Raw genomic sequence first — 21,870 nt, forward strand, 5'->3', positions numbered from 1 at the left:
CACTGTGTGGATCACAGTCCCACACCATATCAAACAACCGGGCTCAGCACTGGCTGGGGAAGGAACCTAGGCTCTTCCTGCACTATGTGAGTTCAATACCACACTGGGTAAGATCAACTACCTCAGCAGAGGCTGCTGTTGGACTCTGGCCCAGTTTCCCACTGCACTTGGCTCAGTTGCACACTGGCTCGGATCAAGAATCTCACCACAGGCCATGGTTGGAATATGGGCCTAGTCTACGCTGTATATGGCTCAGTACCACTCCAGGGGAGATGGGCGAACAGCACAGGCTGGGGATGGTGACTTGGCCATTCCTTAACTCAGTACCACCCAGCTGAGAACAGGTAACTAAGCACTGATCGAAAGTGGATATTATAATCTTCCTGGTCAGTATGTGTGACCCCGTTCCAATTTTAGCAAAGGTCTGGAATGAAGCCTTGGCCCTTGCTTTGGCATGTGGAGTTCAATGCCAGACAGGTTGTGATTAGTAAACAGCACATGGCAGGTATAGAGCATGATCCTTCCTGATGTTTGTGGAGCTCAGTACCATACTGGGTGAGATCAGCTATATCAGTACAAGCCGGGAATGGAGCCTGGGCCCTTGTGCTTACATTTACTCAGCAGCACTCTGGCTGTTTTCAACTAATTCAGCACAGGCCGGGGTCGGAACCGAAGGGCTGCCGGATCTGTTTGATGATCAATACCACGCTGGGTGAGCTGAGCTAACAGCAGAGGCCCATGTATCAAACCTAGGATTTTGCTTCTCAATGTGGCTAACAGAACGATGTGCAAATGGCAACTGGGCACCCTCCCCATTCCAACCCGGCCCAACCCCCAGAAAAACCCGCTTCTACCCTCCACACCCACCCGCCACTGTACCTCCATCAGCAAAGAAACGTCCCACATAGACCCACCCCACACGGACCAGCCCCTCCCCACACATTTTGCCCCTCCTCATAAAGAGAGTGGCCCTCCCCTCCAAATAGACCCTCACCACCCCCAGTTTGCACGTCCATCCCGCGCAGAAGAACACCCACCCCCCATGACGTAAGGAAACTCACTACGCACTGGGTTTGAGCATAAAGCAAGGCTTTAATCAACTTGTTTCAGAACATGGAGGTCTAGTTGTGCTTCACTAGTTCCTTGCCTCCACACAGACCCGCCTCAACCACAATAAGCCCCGCCCATCCCATGCACAAGGACTCTCCCCCGCACAAGTATCCGCACATCCCCACACAGAGAACCACCACTTCCCCCCACCCCCTCCGCCACACACACAGACCCAGCAGTCGCCCAACGCACAGACCCGCCCTCCCCTAGAAGCTCGACAAACGGAGCACAACTGGGCCATACGGGTCCGCCCCAGGAACCTGGGACCTCCTTGCTCTGTGTGTGCCTCAGCACCACATGGCATTAATGAACTAACGCAGCACAGGCCAGGGTTGGAACCTTGCACCTTTCTCCTCTGTTTGAGTTTCAGTCCTAAGTTGTGGTCTCAGCCACTCGGTTAGAATCCAAGTTACGGCACAGGAGCCTTACCTATTCTGACTTTCACTTTCCGGTTCTCACACGTTTAAGTTTCCTCTGCTCCGTCCATTGACCTGGGGGTCACATTTCTCATCTGCACCAACCTTCCTTTGTGCCTTTAACCCAATCAGTAGAGCTCTCGATCAAACCCTGTCAAGCTCCTCACAGATACTATAGAGACTGCACCACAGGACATGTCTTCCCGGGCCGATTCACTGCTTACAAGTTGGACAATATCCCGTTGTACTTTATATTTGAAACTTTGCATTCTGTTAACAACATCCCAAAGTACTGCCGCATCAAATCTAGCTATTATACAATAGCCGCGTGGATAGCATATTCCTGGACTCATTGGCCCAGAAATTGGGGTCGGGAACTTCCCACGGGTGCAAGACCCCGACATGCACTTACATTGCACGCTGACCGTTGAGCTGTGGGCCCCCGTGGGGTTCCTATCCTGGGCCGCCTCCAACTGCCGGCGAGCAGTGTTTGCATATCCCAGGGGCGCAGTTTGTTCGATGCATCCCCTGGGATCAGGTGGGCCATGGAGAGCCAATGGTAGCAGGGAATTATTCATTCATAAGTTTGACAGGTAGACCTGTGAAACCTGTAAAAAGTATAAGCCCCAAAACATCACTAAATCTTCAAATAAATATAAAAAGAAACATCACATTTTTAAAATAAACTATAAATTACATGAAATAACTATTTCAAACAATAATTTAAATTTTTGAAAATTTAAATTACATTTTCTAACGGTGCTAAAAATAAACTTACCTTTCTTTAAAGTATTTAAAAATAAAAAACTTGTGGAAAAAATGTTTTAATATTAATTAGTTCACCACTTACCTTGTTAAAAGCAGCCCTTGTGCCTGCTTTTTATACGTGTAACTTCTGGAGACTTGCCCTCCTGGGATAACCTGCAAAAAAAACGTAAGTTCGATGCGCACGTGCTGCCTCTCTGGCACACGCGTTCGACCTCTGAACCCCTTCTTTCAGGGGAATGGAAGTGCCGATTTCCCACGCATGCGCAGCGCATGCACGAATCTGGCACTTCCATTGGGCCTACGCGTGAGTAGCCAGCGCGTTCTCACCCGTGGAGACCCGAATTTCTGGGCCAATATATTTTAACACTGTTTCTTGCATTTGTTCTTATATTACTGTTCAATATACTGACAGTGAGACATATATTAGTCTCCAGTAGAGTCCGACGGGCACCGAGGGACATCAACACTGCTGAACATAACGTTGAGCCTGAGTTGGAGTACCGAAAAAGATCCATTATTTTACTCTTCGCTATATCTGGAGGTTTCCTCATGTTATGGATAACATACACCATACATCACCTGTATCAGCGAATCACAAGCACTTACGTATTTAAAGATTACAACGACCCTGTCTTTATCCTTCAAGAAACCAGACAGATGCTTCTCCTTTTGAGCTGCTGCACCAACACCTGTATTTATGTGGTGACCCAGAAAAAACTCAGAGAGGAGCTGAAGAACGCGGTGAAATATCCACTGACAGTAATCGTCAAATGCATTAAATGAAGGAGTGAATCAGGATCTACTGTTGGTAGTACTGACATCTCCTCTCTTGCGAACGTAAGCTTTCTGCAGTGGGCAGGGGGGGTGGAGTGGTGAGGAGTCTGTTCTTGTGTAGTTTTATCATGCTGTGAGTCGCTTTGTTCCTTCGTGTTTTGTATTTGAGGTCTATCTCGCCTCTTGCGGTTTCCTAAAGAAGACCAATTCGATTAAAACTGTCTCACTGCATTAAAATATAAATATAAGCGAAAATTGTCATTGCTTGATTCCGCTGTGCTATTGGTTTAAAATGTTGCATAAATAAATTACTATTTTGTACTGAGCGTTAAGGTGATTTCCAATATGATCAACACAGCACAAGATAATTCATTGAGATTTATAATAATCCCCGTTGAATATGGTTCATCATAACATCATCCCCCTCTCAAACAGGTATACATATTTGGATAATGTTGAGGGGGATGACTTACCAGAGGAGGGCAGCAGCAGCCAACTTCCTGGCACCAGGGGCGCTTCTGCTGCTCAGGAAGGGAGGAAGAAGAGTGGGAGATCAATAGTGGTAGGGGATTCTATCGTAAGGGGAACAGATAGGCGTTTCTGTGGCCGTAGACGTGACTCCAGGATGGTTTGTTGCCTCCCTGGTGCCAGGGTCAAGGATGTCACTGAACGGCTGCAGGGCATTCTGAAGGGGGAGGGTGAACAGTCCGAGGTCGTGGTTCACATTGGGACCAATGACATTGGTATTAAGAGGGATGAGGTCCTGGTGCAAGAATTTAGGGAGCTAGGTAGCAGATTAAAGAGCAGGACCTCAAAGGTTGTAATCTCTAGAGTACTCCCGGTGCCACGTGCTAGTGAGTGTAGGAATAGGAGAATAGAGCAGATGAACGCGTGGCTAAATTGTTGGTGCAGGAGGGAGGGCTTCAGTTTCCTGGTTCACTGGGCCTACTTCTGGGGAAGGTGGTAGTTGTACAAGTCAGACGGATTGCACCTGAACAAGAACGGGACAAATATCCTTGCGGGAGGTTTGCTAGCACTGTTCGGGGGGGGTTTAAACTAACTTGGCAGGGGGATGGGATACAGAGTGGAGCTATAATAGGGGGTGATGTACAGCCAAATATAGAAGAAAAACAAGTCAGACTGGAAGGCAGAGCAAATATGTAACGGCACAAGGGAGTAGGGCAAGACTGAATGGCATTTATTTTAATGCAAGGAGTCTTACGAATAAGGTGGATGAACTGAAGTTGTTGATGAACACATGGGAGTATGATATTGTTGCTATCACGGAGACATGGTTGAGGGAGGGGTAAGACTGGCAACTCAATATTCCGGGGTATAGAATCTTCAGGCGAGGCAGAGGGGTGTGTAAAAGACGAGGGGGTTTCTCAATATTAATTAAGGAGTCAATTACTGCTGTGAGGAGGGATGATATATTAACAGGTTCCTCTAATGAGGCCATATGGGTTGAACTTAAAACCAAAAAGGGGGCAAGCACTTTGCTAGGAGTGTGCTATAGGCCCCCTAACAGTCAGGGGGAGATAGAAGAACAGATATGTAGGCAAATCTCAGAGAAGTGTGCAAATAATAGGGTAATAATAGTGGGGGATTTCAACTTCCCCAATAGTAACTGGGATAGTCAGTGTGTGAAAGGCTTAGAGGGTGCAGAATTCTTAAATTGCATCCAGGAGAGCTTTTTGAGCCAGCATGTAGAAAGTCCTACAAGAAAGGGGGCGGTACTGGACCCAATTCTGGGGAATGTGGCCAGGCAAGTGGTAGAAGTGTTAGTAGGTGAGCACTTTGGTGACATTGACCATAACTCGGTGAGGTTTAAGGTAGTCATGGAAAAGGACAAGGATGGGCCGGAAATAAAGGTTCTAAATTGGGGGAAGGCCGATTTTAATATGATAAGGCATGATCTTGACAACGTGGACTGGAATTAGCTACTTGAAGCAAAATCCACATCAGAGCAATGGGAGTCTTTCAGAACATAAATTGAGAGAGTACAATGGCAACATGTTCTCGTAAAGGTCAAGGGTGGGATCAACAAGCCCAGGGAAATTTGAATGTCAAGGGATATACGAGAATGGATTAGGAAAAAAAGGGGGGCTTTTGGCAGATACAAAGGACTAAAGACAGAGGAAGCCCTAGAGGAGTATAAAAAGTGCAGGGGGATACTTAAAAAATAAATTAAGAGAGCGAGGAGGGGGCCATGAAATAACACTGGCGAGCAAAATAAAGGAAAATCCTAAGGTATATTATAAGTATATTAAGGGCAAGAGATAACTACTGAAAGAGTAGGGCCCATTAGGGACCAAAGTGGCAAGCTGTGTTTAGAGCCGGATGATGTAGGTGGGGTTTTAAATGAATTTTTTGCATCTGTGTTCACTATGGAGAAGGACGATGTAGACATAGAAATCGGGCAGGGGGACTGTGATATACTTGAACATATTAGCATCGAGATGGAGGAGGTACTAGCGGTTTTAGCGGGCTTAAAAGTGGATAAATCCCCAGGCCCGGACGAGATGTATCCCAGGCTACTATGTGAGGCAAAGGAGGAGATTGCAGGGGCTCTGACACACATTTTCAGAACCTCTCTGGCCACAGGGGATGTGCCAGAGGACTGGAGAACAGCTGACGTATTACCATTATTCAAGAAGGGTAGTAGGGATAAACCAGGGTATGACAGGCCAGTGAGCCTAACAACTGTGGTTGGGAAATTATTGGAAAAAGTTCTGAGGGACAGAATTAGTCTCCACTTGGGGAGGCAAGGATTAATTAGGGATAGCCAGCATGGCTTTGTCGGGGGAAGATCATGTCTGACCAATTTGATTGAATTTTTCGAGGTGGTGACTAGGTGTGTGGATGGGGGTAGTGCATTGGATATGGTTTACATGGATTTCAGTAAGGCTTTTAATAAAGTCCCGCATAGGAGACTGGTCAGGAAGGTAAGAGCCCATGGGATGCAGGGTGCCTTGGCACATTGGATCCAAAACTGGCTTAGTGGCAGAAGGCAGAGTGTGATGGTGGAAGGTTGTTTTTGTGACTGGAAGCCTGTGTCCAGTGGGGTACCACAGGGATCGGTGCTGGGTCCCTTGCTGTTTGTGGTCTACATTAATGATTTGGATGTGAATGTAAAGGGTATGATCAGTAAGTTCGCAGATGACACGAAAATTGGTGGGGTAGTAAATAGCGAGGAGGGAAGCCTCAGGCTACAGGACGATATAGATGGGTTGGTCAGATGGGCGGAACAGTGGCAAATGGAATTTAACCCTGAAAAGTGTGAGGTGTTGCATTTTGGATGGACTAACAAGGCAAGGGAATACACAATGAATGGTAAGACCCTGGGAAAGACAAAGGATCAGAGGGACCTTGATGTGCATGTACATAGATCCATGAAGGCAGCAGAACAGGTGGATAAGGTGGTTAAAACGGCATATGGGATACTAGCTTTCATTAGCCGAGGCATAGAATATAAGAGCAGGGAGGTTTTGATGGAGCTGTACAAAACGCTGGTAAGGCCACAGCTGGAGTACTGTGTGCAGTTCTTGTCGCCACTCTATAGGAAGGATGTGATTGCTTTGGAGAGGGTGCAGAGGAGCTTTACCAGGATGTTATCTGGGCTGGACCGCTTCAGCTATGAAGAAAGACTGGACAGGCTGGGGTTGTTTTCCTTGGAGCAGAGAAGGCTGAGGGGGGACCTGATTGAGGTGTACAAAATTATGAGGGGCATAGATTGGGTAGACAGTAAAGAACTTTTCCCCTTATTAGAGGGGTCAATAACAAGGGGGCATAGATTCAAGTAAGGGGCAGGAGGTTTCGAGGGGATTTCAGGAAAAACTCTTTCACCTAGCGGGTGGTTGGTATCTGGAACTCACTGCCTGAAAGGGTGGCAGAGGCAGGAACCCTCACAACATTCAAGAAGCAATTGGATGAGCACTTGAAATGCCATAGCATACAATTCTACGGACCAAATGCTGGAAAATGGGATTAGATTAGACAGGACTTGATGGTCAGCGTGGACGCGATGGGCCGAGGGCCTCTTTCTGTGCTGTATAACTCTATGACTCAATGACTCTATTATGGTGAGCCAGTTGTACTCCGCGTGGATAAGTTCATCATGCTTATGGGTTCCAAACTAATCTACCGATACATTCATATCCACAGTGATTACCCAATCTATTGGGGGCTGTTCTTTCTTTCCTGGTAGGGATACGCATTTAGTATTGGAGTCTAAATGGCCCAGAAATTCGGGTCTCCATGTGTGAGTACGCATGGGGTACTCACCCGTAAGCCCAATGGAAGCCTCCGACCCGAATTTCTGGGTCAATATGTTTTTGGGGTCATCTACATTCAAATATTAGATTGGTCTATCTGTCAAGTGTGTGAAGGGATATTCCCTTCTTCTATTGGCTCCCCATGGCCCACGTTATCCCAGGGACGCTTGCGAGCTGCCTGTGCCTCTCGGATACGTGGGCCCTGCGCACTTGGAGTTTGGAGAGGCCCCGGAGCGGAGGTATATGCGCCTTGGGAGCCCTCAAGTATGTTCTTGATTTTTCCAGATCTGAGGCCTCCGCCTGCAGGAAGCCTCTGATCGGAAAATACGGGCCAATGTTACACAACTTGGCCCAGAAATTCGGGTCTGCACGGGTGAGTATGGATGCGGTACTCACCTGTAGGACCAACGGAAGTGCTGCTTTCGTGCATACACTGTACATGCGTGGGAAACCGGCACTTTCGTTCCCCTGAAAGAAGGGGTTCAGAGATCGAATGCGTGCATGGGAGAGACAGCGTGTGCGCATCGAACTTAGGTTTTTTTTGCATGTTTTCCCGGGAGGGTAAGTCTCCAGAAGTTAAATATTTACAAAGCAGTCGCAAAGCCAGCTTTTCACAAGGTAAGTGGTGAATTAATTAAAATTGAAACATTTTTTCCATAGGTTTATTATTTTTATATACTTTGCAGAAAGGTAAGTTTTTTTAGACCCGTTAGAAAATCAAATTATTTTTTTCAAACATTTAAATTATTGTTCAAAATAGTTATTTCATGTAACTTATTGTTGTTTTAACAAATGTGATGTTTTTTTAAAATGTATTTGAAGATTTAGTGATGTTTTCGGGCTTATAGTATTTATAAGTTTGACAGCCCTTCTTGTCAAACATATGAATGAAGCATTCCCTGCTCCGATTGGCTCTCTGTGGCCCACCTGATCCCAGGGGACGCATCGAACTTACTAAGCCCCTGGGATATGCAAACACTGCGCGCCGGCAGTTGGAGGAGGCCCAGGAACGCAATTCCACGGGGACCTACAGCTCAATGGCCACGCGCAACGTAAGTGCAGGTCGGGGGCTTGCACACACGGGCAGCCCCCGACCCGAATGTCTGGGCCAATATTACTTCTCGTGGTATTAGAGGTAATACATTAGCATGGATTGAGAATTTGTTAATGGTCAGAAAACAAAAAGTATGAATAAACGGATTATTTTCGGGTTGACTGACTGGCTGTGCTGCAAGGTTCAGTGCTTGGGCCTACATATTTATAGTCTTTATCAATGACTTAGTTGAGGGGACCCTGTGTAATGCACCAATTTGCTGACAATACAAAGTTAGATGAGAAGGTAAGCTGCGAGGAGGACGCAAAGCGGCAGCAAATGGACATAGACAGTTTAAGTGAGTTGACAAGAAAGAGGCCGATGAAGCATAATGTGGGTCACTGTAAAATTACTGACTTAGTTAGGAAGAATAGAAAAGCAGAATATTTTTTTTAAGCTGAGAGTCTAGTAAACATTGTTATTCAGAGGGATTTGGGTGTCTTTGTCTCCGAATCACAGAATGTTAACATGCAAGTCCTGCAATCAATTAGGAAGGCAAATGGTATGTTAGCCTTTCTTGCAAGGGGATTGAATAATGAGTAAGGAAGTCTTGATGGAATTATATAGGGCTATGGTGATAACACACCTGATGCCCTATGTACACTTTAAGGCTCCTTACCTAAGGAATGATGTACTTGTTTCGAGTGGTTGTAACTGAGGTTCACTAGATTGATTGCCGGGATGGACCTGTGAGGAGAAATTTAGCAGAATGGGCCAATATTCCCCCGAGCTGAGAAGAATGAGAGGTGATTTCATTGAAACATATGAATGTCTAGGAAAACATCACAGCGCAGTTGCTGAGAGGCTGTATACCATGGCTGGAAAATCTAGAAATAGGTGTCGTGGTCTCAGGATAAGGAGTCGAATATTTATGACTGAGAAGATGATGAATTCATTCAATGAGAGGGTGGTGAATCTTTGGAAGTCTCGAAGCCAGGTGGCTGTGGAAGCTCAGCCTTTAAGTGTATTCAAGACTGAGATCGATAGATTGCTGGACACGAAGGGAATCAAGGGATATTGGGATACGGCGAGAAAATTAAGTGGATGTAAAAGCTCAGCCTTCATCTTATTCAATGTTGGAGCAGGCACGAGGGGCTGTAATGCATACTTCTGCTCCGACATCTTATGTTCTAAGTTTAATTGTAATCCAATCAAGCCTACTGTTGAACTATTTATCTAAAAACTTAACAATCTGATTCACCGGATATTTCACCATTTTTATAAACTCCTCTCTGAATTTACCCTGAGTCACTGCATAAATAAATGTGTTTATGCAGCAGCTCAAAAGCAGGCGCATATATCCGGTTTTTTGAAGGATATAAACTGGGTCATTGTAACCTGTGTAAGATTTGGAATCAGTAATTGGATAATACAAGTAATGGATCATGTATATCAGCAATAGCAGTATAGAATTGCTAGATACGCTGAGGAGTAAAATGATGGATTTTCTCTGGTTCTCCATCTCAGGATCAGGATTATTTTCAGTGCTGGTGTTACCCCGCAATGCCCTGCGGACTCTGCTGGCCACTAAGATATATCTCACGGTCAGAGCATTGAGTAGCAAAATAAGGAAAATGGCAGAAAAGGAGTCGCTATGCATTCCAAATAGGAAAATGCTAGCTGAAGGGGTGAAGTATAAAAGCTTGATCTTAAACGGCAATACCACGGCATGTTGTTAATCGTATACAGAGGTTCATATACAAAGTACCAGGGGATGTTTTCAAAACAATTCAGAGCGAGCACCGTGCCTGCAACCGCAGCTGCCGTTTTATGGGTGCAATATTTGGTTTTCAGTATCTGGCAACATAAAGCATTCAAAATTGAATGCGACTGTTAACCAGACAGGACAGTCTCTGGGTAGATAAACTAGGACCGTTTTGGTCCGACATACCGAAGTAAGCGACAGATAATTTCCCGGGAAGTAAATGTCGATAATCCGATTGAGTATACCACCAGTGAGGACAACCAGCAGATCCGCCGCTGCCATGGCCACCAGGTAGCAAGTGATGCATTTGGAGAGACCGCACTTTCCCCGGGACAGGATCGCAATCGCCACCATGTTAACTGTAGCGTTGGGTAGGAGAGCAAGAAAATTATTGGCAGACTTTACTGACAAGAAGCAATAGGTTGAACATCAGAAATTGGGGTAAATCCTGTCATTGAGCGATGCTGCAAAATGAGAGATAGCGAGTCGGAAGCCGGTTTTCTATCTCTCCCCGTTAAATTGAATGTAAATAACAATAGGGTGAGATGTTAAACGATCTGCACACTCATCATTAGTCATTTTACACTTTCGAACAAAGTTAAGATTTATATCTAAGATATTGCATCCAGTATGGAAACAACCTTTCTAATAAATGTAGATTTCACGTTAGAATATTTGAAGATCCAATAAAGATGTAAATGTTCTGGGTTAAGTTAACATGATATTTGGATGTCGTAAGAAGGAGAAAGATTGGTTCTGAAATGAAACACCATTATTTCAAATGGACTAGAAATAAGTTTTAAAATAAATATGATAATCCATAATAAATGCTCAGCCTGGTAGTCCAATAAGGAAACAGAATTAGATTTTACATCCTTTCAGAAGGGAGTCCCATAATCAGATTTAATGACAATTGCTGTACAGCATTGGAAATTAATTCCTAATTAGCTTATTTCCACCAACGTCACCAAATCTTAGTTCTGTTAGGAAACAAATAATTTTGCTGATAATTATTCTCAACTTCTCCTTAAAACTGCAATCTTTGTAGAAACAAGAAAAACTCGTGATACGATCCGCGATGAAAAAGTTACAACAAGCCTGAGATATCCCCTTACGCTTTTAAAAACATGTCCTTTGCCCGTTTGAATCAACATGCAGTTTCTATACACAATTGATGGGCAGTTGGTGGGCAAATATCCAAACTCTGTGCCAGAAATTGTTTATTCGCTGACCGCTCGGATGATCCCTCAATGCGTACACTGACAGTTCCCACATTTCCAAACTTGCCGGCCAATTCAATAGCAATTTGATGGCATACTACACACTGCAAACTCTATGCCAATGTCCTTTCTTATACAGACTTACTCAGAGATGGAAATCAAGAATTCTTCCTCTTCTCAACTGCCCTTTCATCTCAGAGGTTGTGATGCAGGTAACACAACCAGAATCAGAGATGAAATAACGCCAATCAATGGGCCAAAATTCGGGTCCCCACAGGTGAGTATGCGTTGGGTACTCATGCGTAGGGCCAACGGAAGTGCCGGTTTTGTGCATGCACTGTGCATGCGCTGGGAACCAGAGCTTCCATTCCCTTGATGGAAGGAGTACAGTGGTCAACCGTGTGCGCCGGAGAGACAGCGCGTACGCCTGGATTTTCAGCTTTTTTCCAGGACTCTCCAGGAGGGTAAGTCTTCAACAGCTACCCATTTAAAAAACAGTTGCAAGGCCTGCTTTTAAAATAGTAAGTGAGAATGAAGAAAAATTAAAACATTTTTCCACAGGTTTATTATTTTTAAATACTTAACAAAAGGTTAGTTTATTTTTAGCCCCGTAAACTGTCATTCATTTTTTCAAAATTTAAATTATTGTTTAAAACATTTATTTTATGTAATTTATAGTTATTTTAAAAATATGATTTAAAATAAAATGCATTTGAAGCTTTAGTTAGATTTTGGGGCCGAACTCTATTCATAGATTTGACAGGTCTTCCTGTCAAATTTATGAATGGAGATTCCCTGTTACGATTGGCTCGCCATGGCCCACGTGATACCAGGGGACGCTTCCAACTGACAGTGCCCCTGGGATATGCAAGCACTGTGCACCGGCAGTTGGAGGAGGCCCAGGATTGGAATCCCACGCGGGCCCACAGCACAACGGCTGGCGCGCTAGGTAAGTGCAGGTCAGGGGCTTGCACACGCAAGAAGCCTCCAACCCGAATTTCTGGCCCAGTGTTCTTCCTTATGACCATCACGGGTGGAAGCATTTGAGTGGGACATTCTAGTGAGGACAGGATCGAGCTTACCTATAAAATAACATCTGTGGTTAAAAGACTGTTAAATCTCACTATCAGGGGGCACATGTGGAATAGAACAGGTACACGATGGCTGAAAGAGGCTGTGGCACCTGATAGCAGCATAAAAGAAGAGGAAAGTAAACAATTATTTCTTGCCAAAATTCAACTCCTACATTTGGACTGAGGATATCGATCTACACCAAATGGAAGTTTAAGAGAAATGCAGCACCTATCAAAACGTATTTACAATCAGATGAACTGTCCATTCTGGAGATCAGAGAGCAATCCAGTTCAATATGTCGGTTTGGGAAATGTGGTCCATGTTGGAGATGAAAGACTATAATTTCAATTAATTATTGCATAAAATACGTAATATGAACATAGGTTAGCTTTAGTCTTTGAGTGGATACCACAGGATATATGACTATTCAGCAAACACATCCACCCTGACAGATTAGTTTGCCAGATATGTAGGAAGGTCTTCCTGTCAAATCTATGAATGGAGATTCCCTGCTCTGATTGGCTCCCCATGGTCCACGTGATCACAGGGACGCTGCGAACTAGTTGCAACTCTGGAATACCTGGGACCTGCACATGAGCAGCTGGAGCAGACCCAAGATCGGAATTCCACGCGGGATCACAGCACAATGGCACGTGCGCTATGTAAGTGCAGGTCGGGGGCTTGCGTCCGCGGGAAGCCTCCGACCCGAATTTCTGGGCCACACGGAAGGCTCCAGTGGGTGAATTAGGTCACATCATTACTGATGTTATTTCCACTCGTTTGCATAAACAAATTGAGCGAGTTGTTTTTAATTCTAAATTTTGCCATAACAACTGAATGTTGTTGAATTTTATTACACGGGTTTTATGAGAAACACCCAAAAGCCAGTGGTTGATCTGGTAACGTTCGTCCCGAAAATAGAATTGAAAGGTGATACAAGCAATGTCTTACAGTGGAACATAAACCCAGCTTCGATCTCGGGTGTGTGTTGACTTAGCTGAGCTTTACGCCGAGTGATGGTGGGGCTGAAGAAATTGCTGGAAAGGCTGAAAATCAGCCAGGATTACCCTTCCAAATGATTATCGATTGATCCCTACTGGAAATGTATATGTGCTATTGGCCCAGAAATTCGTGTCCCAACACGTGAGTACGCACGGGTTACTCATGCGTAGGCCCAATGAAAGTGCCAGTTTCGTGCATGCATTGCGCATGTGCGGGAAACCAGAACTTCCATTCCCCTTAAAGAAGGGGTTGACAGGTCGAACGCGTGCACCGGAGAGGCAGCGCGTGCGCATCGAACTTACCTTTTTTTTTGCAGGGTTCTCCGGGATGGTAAGTCTCCAGCAGTTACACTTTTAAAAAGCAGGCACAAGGCCTGCTTTTAAAAATGTAAGTGGTGAATTAATTAAAATTAAAACATTTTTTCCACAGGTTTATTATTTTTAAATACTTTAAAGAAAGGTAAGTTTATTTTTAGCCCCGTTAGAAAATGTAAATAATTTTTACAAAAATTTAAATTATTGTTTAAAATAGTTATTTCGTTTAATTTATAGTTAATTTAAAAATGTGATTGTAAATAAAATTTATTTGAGGTTTTAGTGATGTTTTGGGGCTTATAGTATTTATAGGTTCCTGTCAAACTTATGAATAAAGCATTCCCTGCTACCATTGGCACTCCATGGCCCACGTGATCCCAGGGGACGCATCGAACTAACTGCGCCCCTGGGATGCACGAGCACTGCGCGCCGGCAGTTGGAGCAGGCCCAGGATCGGAAACCCACGCCACGCCGGGGTGCCAGCTAAGTGCTTTCGGGGGCTTGCATCAGCGGGAAGACTCCGACCCGAATTTCTGGGCCAAGGGGTGAGGGTACGGAAAGTCAGCACATTGATTTGGAATAACCTTACTCAAGTTTAAGCATGAGCTCTGCCATATACAAACCCGGAAATGATGCTATCAGTCTCCTCGCAGCTTAAAATGCACATGCCAATTACATATGTCCGTTAATTTACCTGAAATTAACTGGCTATCTCCTGCATCAAAGCATAATATTGCACAGAATAATTTCCACGGTATTGTTTCATGTATTAAATGTGACAGCCATCTTCTTCCAATTAAATTCTATAAATGTAGTTGTGATGATCACACTGCGCCCCGTGCATGTGACTTTTTGTTGTAACTGTGTGGAGTAATTTCTTGTGTTTAAGGCTGCAACACAGATTCTTCAGAAATATACTGTGCCAAAAAGGGTTAAATAAAGAGGACAGGTTGCAAAGACTAAGCTTCCATTCCCTTGAGTATAGACGATTGAGGGGTGACCTAATTGAGGCGCTTAAGAGGATTAAAGTAATTGATAGGTTAGATAGAAAGAAACTATTTCCTGTGTTGCGGAATTCCACAATAAGGGGGCATAACCTTATAATTAGAACGAGGTAGGGATGACGGCACAAAGCACGTCTCACACAAAGATTAGAGTACATCGGGAGCTTTTCACTAAACATGGTGGATGCTATTCCAATTTAAAATTTCAAGACGGAAATTGACAGCGTTTTCTATCCGCAATCAGTCCGCAAGCTTCCAGTTGCCTGTCACTTTAATTCTACACTCCACTTCCACTCTGATCTCTCCATCCTCGGCCTCTTACACTGTTCCAACGAAGCTCAACGTAAGCTGGAGGAACAGCAACTTAAGTTTCGATTAGGCACTTTACAGCCTTCTAGATTTAACATCGAGTTCCACAATTTCTGACTATATTCTCAGCCCCTATATTGTTTTTCCCTTTATCTTCTCACATGGTAGCTGTTGTTCATTCTGCCATCGCCATTCAAAATTCATCTAGAGTCAGCTTTTATTTCTTAACTTATCATTTTACCACTCTTTGTGCCTTGCACCATCATCCCTTTTGTCAGGCCATCGCTCCTGCCTTCCTGCCACAGACCTTTATCTTGTTCTTTCCTCCCCTCGTCCCTGCCCCTGATTAGAAATCGCTCCTCTCTCACCATTTCCAGTTCTGACGGAGCGTCCTCGACCGAAACGTTGACTCTGTTTCACTCTCCTCGATGTTACCTGACCTACGAAATGTTTCCAGCATTTTATGTTCTTATTTCAGATTTCCAGCAACCGCAGTATTTTGCTATTGTTGATACATTTTTGTTAGACATGGATTATAAAGGTTCTGGAAACAAGGCAGCTAAACGCAGTTAAGATGCCTGATCTAATGCAGCAGTCTCGAAGTACTGATTGCTCCACACTTATTGCTAAATCCCTAAGATTGAGATCAGGAAATTGAGAACAGGCTGGGTATGGAACAGAGACCGTTCCTGCTGTGCCTGGCCCTGTACGACACCGCCTCTTATCATGCACCTCAGCAGAGGCCGCGGTTGAAATCTTTACCCTTCTCAGTACCCCGCCGGGTGAGATGAGCTAACAGCATAGGCTGGAAATAGAACCTGGGCTCCTCTGGAATTTTTTGAGGTTGTAAGTGGTAGAATAGATAAGGGAGAACCAGTGGATGTGGTGTATTTGGACTTTTAAAAGGCTTTCGATAAGGTCATGCATAACAGATTAGCGTGTAAAATTAAGGCACATGGGATTGGGGGCAAGGTATTGACTTGGATAGAGAACTGGTTGGCAGACAGAAAGCAAAGAGTTGGAATAAACGAGTCTTTTTCTGAGGGCAGGCATTGTCTAGTGGGGTACCGCAGGGATCGGTCCTTGGACCCCAGCTATTCACGATATGTATTAATGATCTAGACGATGGAACTAGATGTAATATCTTCAAGTTTGCAAATGACACAAAGCTGGGTGGACGTGTGTGCTGTGAGGAGGATGCCGAGAAACTCCAGTATGATTTGGATAGGTTGGGTGATTGGGAAGAAGCATGGCAGATGCAATACAACGTGGATAAATGCGAGGTTATCCACTTTGGTGTTAAAAACAGGAAGGCAGATTATTATCTGAATGGCAATTGATTGGGAGAAGGGGAAGTGCAATGAGACCTGGGTGTCCTTGTGCAGCAGTCGCTGAAGGTAAGCATGCTGGTGCAGCAGACGGTTAAGAAGGCATATGGTATGTTGGCCTTTGTAGCGAGAGGGTTTGAGTACAGCAACAAGGATGTCTTGCTGCAATTGTGCAGGGCCTTGGTGAGACCACATCTTGAGTATTGTGTGCAGTTTTGGTCGCCTTATCTGAGGAACGATGCTCTTTCCATGGAAGGACTGCAGCGAAGATTCACTAGGCTGATACCTGGGATGGCAGGAATGATGTATGAGGAGTGATTGGGTCCATTGGGCTTATACTCGCTGGAGTTTAGAAGAATGAGAGGGGATCTCATTCAAACTTATAAAATTCTGAAAGGACTAGACAGGCTAGATGCAGGAAGGATGTTCCCGATGGTCGGGGAGTTCAGAACCAGGGGTCACAGTCTAAGGATAAGGGGTAAGCCATTTAGGACAGAGATGAGGAGGAATTTCTTCACCCAGATAGTGGTGAACCTGTGGAATTCTCTACCACAGAAGGCCGTAGAGGCCAATTCATTAAGTATATTCAAGAAGGAGATAGATATATTTCTTAAGGCTAAAGGGATCAAGAGATATGGAGAGAAGGCAGGAACAGTGTACTGAATTTGGATGATCAGCCGTGATCTCATTAAATGGCGAAGCAGGCTCGAGGGGCTGAATGGCCTACTCCTGCTCCTATCTGCTAAGTTTCTATGTTTCTATGTTTCTCTCTGTGGACTGCATTAACATAGTAGGTGAAGCCATGCAAGAAAAGCCAGGATGGAGCCGCAGCATTATTGGCCAATATGGCTCTGCACCACTCTCGTTGGGATTAACTTATTCAGCACAGCCCGGGCTTAGAAGCAAGGGTTTCATTACCACACTGGCTTAGATTACCTAACTCAGCATAGGCCGCGGATGGAACTCTGATCATTCCCGCTCTCTATCGAGCTCCTTGCTACTGAGTGTGATCAGCTAACTGAGCAGATGCCTGGCATTGGTACCAGGCCTTTCTGCTCTGTTTGGATCTCATTAACATAGGGAGTGAATTCTGCAAATAGACCAGGCACTGATGGGTCGCAGGCCTTTCTTGATCGTTATGGAGCTCAGTCCTACATTGGGTATGTTTAATTAATGGCATAGGCCGAGTCATGCATGCTGGGCCCTTTCTAAACTATGTTGATGCTGAGTAACACAAGGGGAGAGATCAATTCACTCAGTAAAGGTCGCTGATGGACCCTGAGCCATTGTGCTTGTGCTGTTGTGCTTGTCCAAGTACCAAATGCAGAATGGGCCTGAAATGAGATTTGGGCCCTTCCTGCTCCGTGTTGGGCTCAATACCACACAATAAATGACAGCAAAGAAACCGGTTTCCTGTCTGCTCTGTGTGGAGCTCAGTACCACAGTGGGTGAGATCAATTCATTCAGCACAGGCCGGGCAAGATGCTTGGGCCTTCCTACACTGTTTGGGCTCAGTACCACAGGACGTCAGATCAGGCAGGAATGGAAAATGGTCGCTTCCTGCACTGTCTGGAGTTCAGTCCCACTCTGGCTTGGGTCAACCAACGCAGCACAGGCGGGATTTAGAACCTACGGCCTTCCAACTCTTTGTGGGGTTAAATACTACGCCAGATGAGCTGAGCTAACAGCACAGGCTCAAGATGGAACCTGGACACTTACTTTCCTGTGTGGGGCCTCAGTATTTCACTGGGTGAAATCAGCTAAGTGACCAGAGGCTGGGGACGAGAGCTGGGCCCTCTCTGATCTGCAGGTAGCTCAGTAGTGCATCAGATGGGACCTACTAACCCAGCACAGGATGGGAATGGAGCATGTGCCCTTCTTGTCTAATGTGTGTGGTTCAGGAACATATCCAGCACGGAGGTAATTGTAGCCTGGGCACTTCCTGCTCCAGGTGGCGCTTAATACCACACTGGTGGTATTTAGCATACCGCACTTATGGCGATGGAACCCGGGTCCTTCCTGTCTTTGTGAGGCTCAGTACCACAGGGGGTGAGAGAAGCAAACAATGCAAAGCTGAAATGGAACTTGGGCCTGTGTGGAGCTCAGTAAGACCTCGGGTGGGGGTTGGGGTGGGATAAATCAGCACAGGCGGATGTTAGAATCTGGAGCCTTCCAGCTCTGTATGTTGTAAGTAACATGCTGGGTGAGCTGAGCTAACAGCTAACAGGAATAGACTCTGCGCCGCTCCATCTCTGCATATGGCTCGGCACCACATTGAGTGAGATCATCTAAAGCAGCACAGGCTAGGGATGGATATTAAACCATCACGGTGTGTCTGGCCGAGAACCAAATTCAGCAAAGGCCTTGAAGAAAACATGGACCATTTCTGCCCCATCTGGGACTCAGTGGGCCCGATTTTGTGGATTGTGTGTGAAATGGTCGGATTCCCCCGAATGTGGGGTTCTGACACACAAAAAAATGGGTCAGCCAGCTGCACGCAATTTTCCCTCAGGTGGCCAATTAATTTCCAGCATGTGGGCAGCCTTGCTAATTGTCCATTTCCAGTCAGGAAGCCCCACAGTTTCATGTCATCATTCGTGGTGCATTCAAGTTCCATAGCAAGCATTGCTTCCTCTGTTGGCTTCCAAACGAACCATGCAGGATGGCAGAGGAGCCTTCAGCAGCTGTGGACAGTGCCAGACTCAGAGCTGCCTCCAAATTCGACGAGCTTCACTGCAGCCATTATTGGATGGGGTTAGGGCCCACAGGGAGTTCCTCTGCCCTAGGTCAGGCAGAAAGACGCCTCCCACTGAGACCAAAGCTGCATGGATGTAGGTGTCAGCAGATGTCAACTCGAATGCTCATGTAACATTGGCATCACATCTCTAATTCCTTCCTCTACTCCCCCACAGGACCATCCAGAGCACACATCCCCACTCTGGAGGAGGAAGAGCCTGTGCAGCCAGACTCCTCAGAGTAAGCTCCAACTTCTGACGGCACAGCATCAGCAGAATTAAGCGCACCCAACACCAGCGCAGACACTCACACTTCGGGGGGACCTTCGGGACATAGAGTAGTGTTGTCACAAGTGAGCCGCAGCAGATTCTGGAGACAGGGACAGCAGTGGAGAGCTCTCGTCAGAGGGCGCCGGACTCTGCCAACTCAGCTCAGCTGCGCTGCATGTCGACACTCTGCCTCTGGGTCCATCCACAAGAGAAGGGGTGATGGATCTCCATGCACAGATGCAGGAGTCTCTGGCAGGTTTTGTCTCCAGGGTCGCTGCGAGTGCGCACCGAATGGAGGAGTCCATAGCGACCATGAGCAGAGCCTTTGTGGAGTCATTGGCGCAGGAATGCATCACCATGGAAAGGTTGGCAACCTCCATGGAGGAGATAACTCGCCAGGGTACGGAAAACATGGTGAGTGCTCATAACAGAATGACATCTCTTGAGGAGCGTTTGCCATCTATTTAACAGAGAAACCAGACCTTCATGGAAGTCCTTCTGAGTAGGACTGCCAGTGCAGATACGGTTCCCCATGGCCCCCTCAAGCACAGCAATGTGCTCTCAAGCCACTTCCAAGTGCTGGCCCCTTGTGGTCTGTGCAGCTTCAGGTGAGTGAGCAGCAGCCTGGTGCTCCTGGAAATCATCCTGCTTTTCCTGGTTCTGCTGCTGCCACCTCTGCTGCAGGAGATCTTCTAATGTCAAGAAGGGCAGGAAAAATGGTGTCCCATGCTTCTGGTAGATGCCTCCGCAGAGGAAGCGCTGAGTGAGGGTGGCGAGAGGGGCTTCCCAGGAGATCACATTGGAGAAGTGAGTGAGGCTCCAACCTTCCACAGCTGTGCCTAAGCCTTGAAAAAGTAGCCCCAAGCCTTCAACAGCAAGGTCCTTCAACATACAAATGCTGTCCATTTAAACCGCAGCTGTCCCGAATGACCTGCAGCTGAGAGCAAGCAAGCCGGCATTCTTTTCAATGTCATCTGACAACCTCAATTTTTTCTGGTGGTCCGATTCGAGTGGAGATGGAGTCTGTTGCGAGTTTTCCGTGGCTGGATCCGAGTCGGGCTGGATTTCGTGTTTCTCGATCCAGGCGTTGTGGTATCTCACAATGTTTTCATGGTTTAGACGCGACAGCAGCGTCACTTCACCCTTTATTCTGCGGAATTGTTTATAGGTGGCGTTCACCAGGATGCGCTTAACAACATAGTAGCAGCCATCTAATTTATTATTTACCTTGATAACAGCTCAGAAGGCACCCTTCCCCAGAAGCTGTAGCTCCTCAAATTCATTGTAATAGCACGACAGCTGCCTCTGGGTGTCTGGGCAGAGTGAAGCAGTGAGGAGCCGGCTGTTTGGGATAACAGTTTCTGCGCAATCTGTTCCTCCTGCTGAATCCGCTGGACTGTTCTCGTTGCAGGGGGAAGGGGCACGCACCACTGGGGGCTTCACAAAGGAATGTTCAAGCAGCTGCTGCGGGCTCCAGCGTGCCTTGTCCTCCAAACACACGCACTTGTTGAGGAAATCCTGAAAGCTGCTGGGCAGGTTGTTCGGCACAATTATCGGGTATTCCTTGATAACTGTGCCCTGGCTAAGAGCTTCACGCCAGGTTTCATCAGCGGGGTGCCCCGCAGGCGTGTTTAGCGTGGGGCATCCCTGAAAATCGCAAGGGCACCCTAAAAAGGCATTAAACATGCCAAAAATTGGTCATTTGGGTCCCGATGACCAGTCCCGCCATCGGTGGGCGGGACTGGATCGGCTCGCGGAGAAACGACGGTCCAAAAGTCGGACGGTGCGGGGAATCAGGTGGGGGTGTGGTCGCGACACCCTATTTCAGTGATTTTCGGCCCCCGCCTGCCTGAAAAGCCGCCCGATGGCTGGCAGAAAATCGGGGCCAATATCTCGCAGGTTGTGACTAGCTAACAGCACATGGCACGCATGGAGCCTGGATCCTTCCTGATCTGTGTGGCACTCAGTACAATACTGGTTGAGATCAGCCATATGAGAACAAACTGGGGTGGATATTGGGCCTCTTCTGCTTATCTTTGCTCAGTAGCACTCTGGCTGTGTTCAACTAAATCAGCACAGGCCGGATTTGGAACCTACTGCCTGCCAGATCTGTTTGGAGATCAATACCATGCTTCTTGATCTAAGCTAACAGCAGAAGCCGAGGATCAAACCTGGGCTCCTGCTTCTCTCTGTGGAGCTCTGTATCACATCATGTGAGAGCAATGCCCAAATGGAAACTGGAACCCACCCCATTTAAATGCACCCCTTGCCTTACATCAACCCATCCCTACCCGCCAAACCCACTCGCCCCATTCCCTTCATCAACACAGTCCTGTCCCACAGAAATCCAACCCCACACGGTCTCGCCCCTCCCTTTCACACTGACACATCCCTCACCCTACCGTCTGCCTTTCCCCATACACAGAGTGCCCCTTGTGAGAAATCAGGGGTTTCCAAATTATATATGGTTGTGT

The 21,870-nt window shown here is 46.3% G+C and overlaps 1 pseudogene; it reads right to left on the reverse strand.

Moving 5' to 3' along the window:
* Positions 1 to 9,603: 9,603 nt before the first annotated feature.
* LOC147109923 (uncharacterized) lies at positions 9,604 to 21,526 on the reverse strand (annotated as a pseudogene).
* Between the last annotated feature and the right edge of the window lie 344 nt (positions 21,527 to 21,870).

This window comes from Somniosus microcephalus, chromosome 12 (assembly GCF_052327205.1).
Source record: "Somniosus microcephalus isolate GS21.2 chromosome 12, FLI_Smic_1.0, whole genome shotgun sequence".
Classification (NCBI taxonomy): Eukaryota; Metazoa; Chordata; class Chondrichthyes; order Squaliformes; family Somniosidae; genus Somniosus; species Somniosus microcephalus.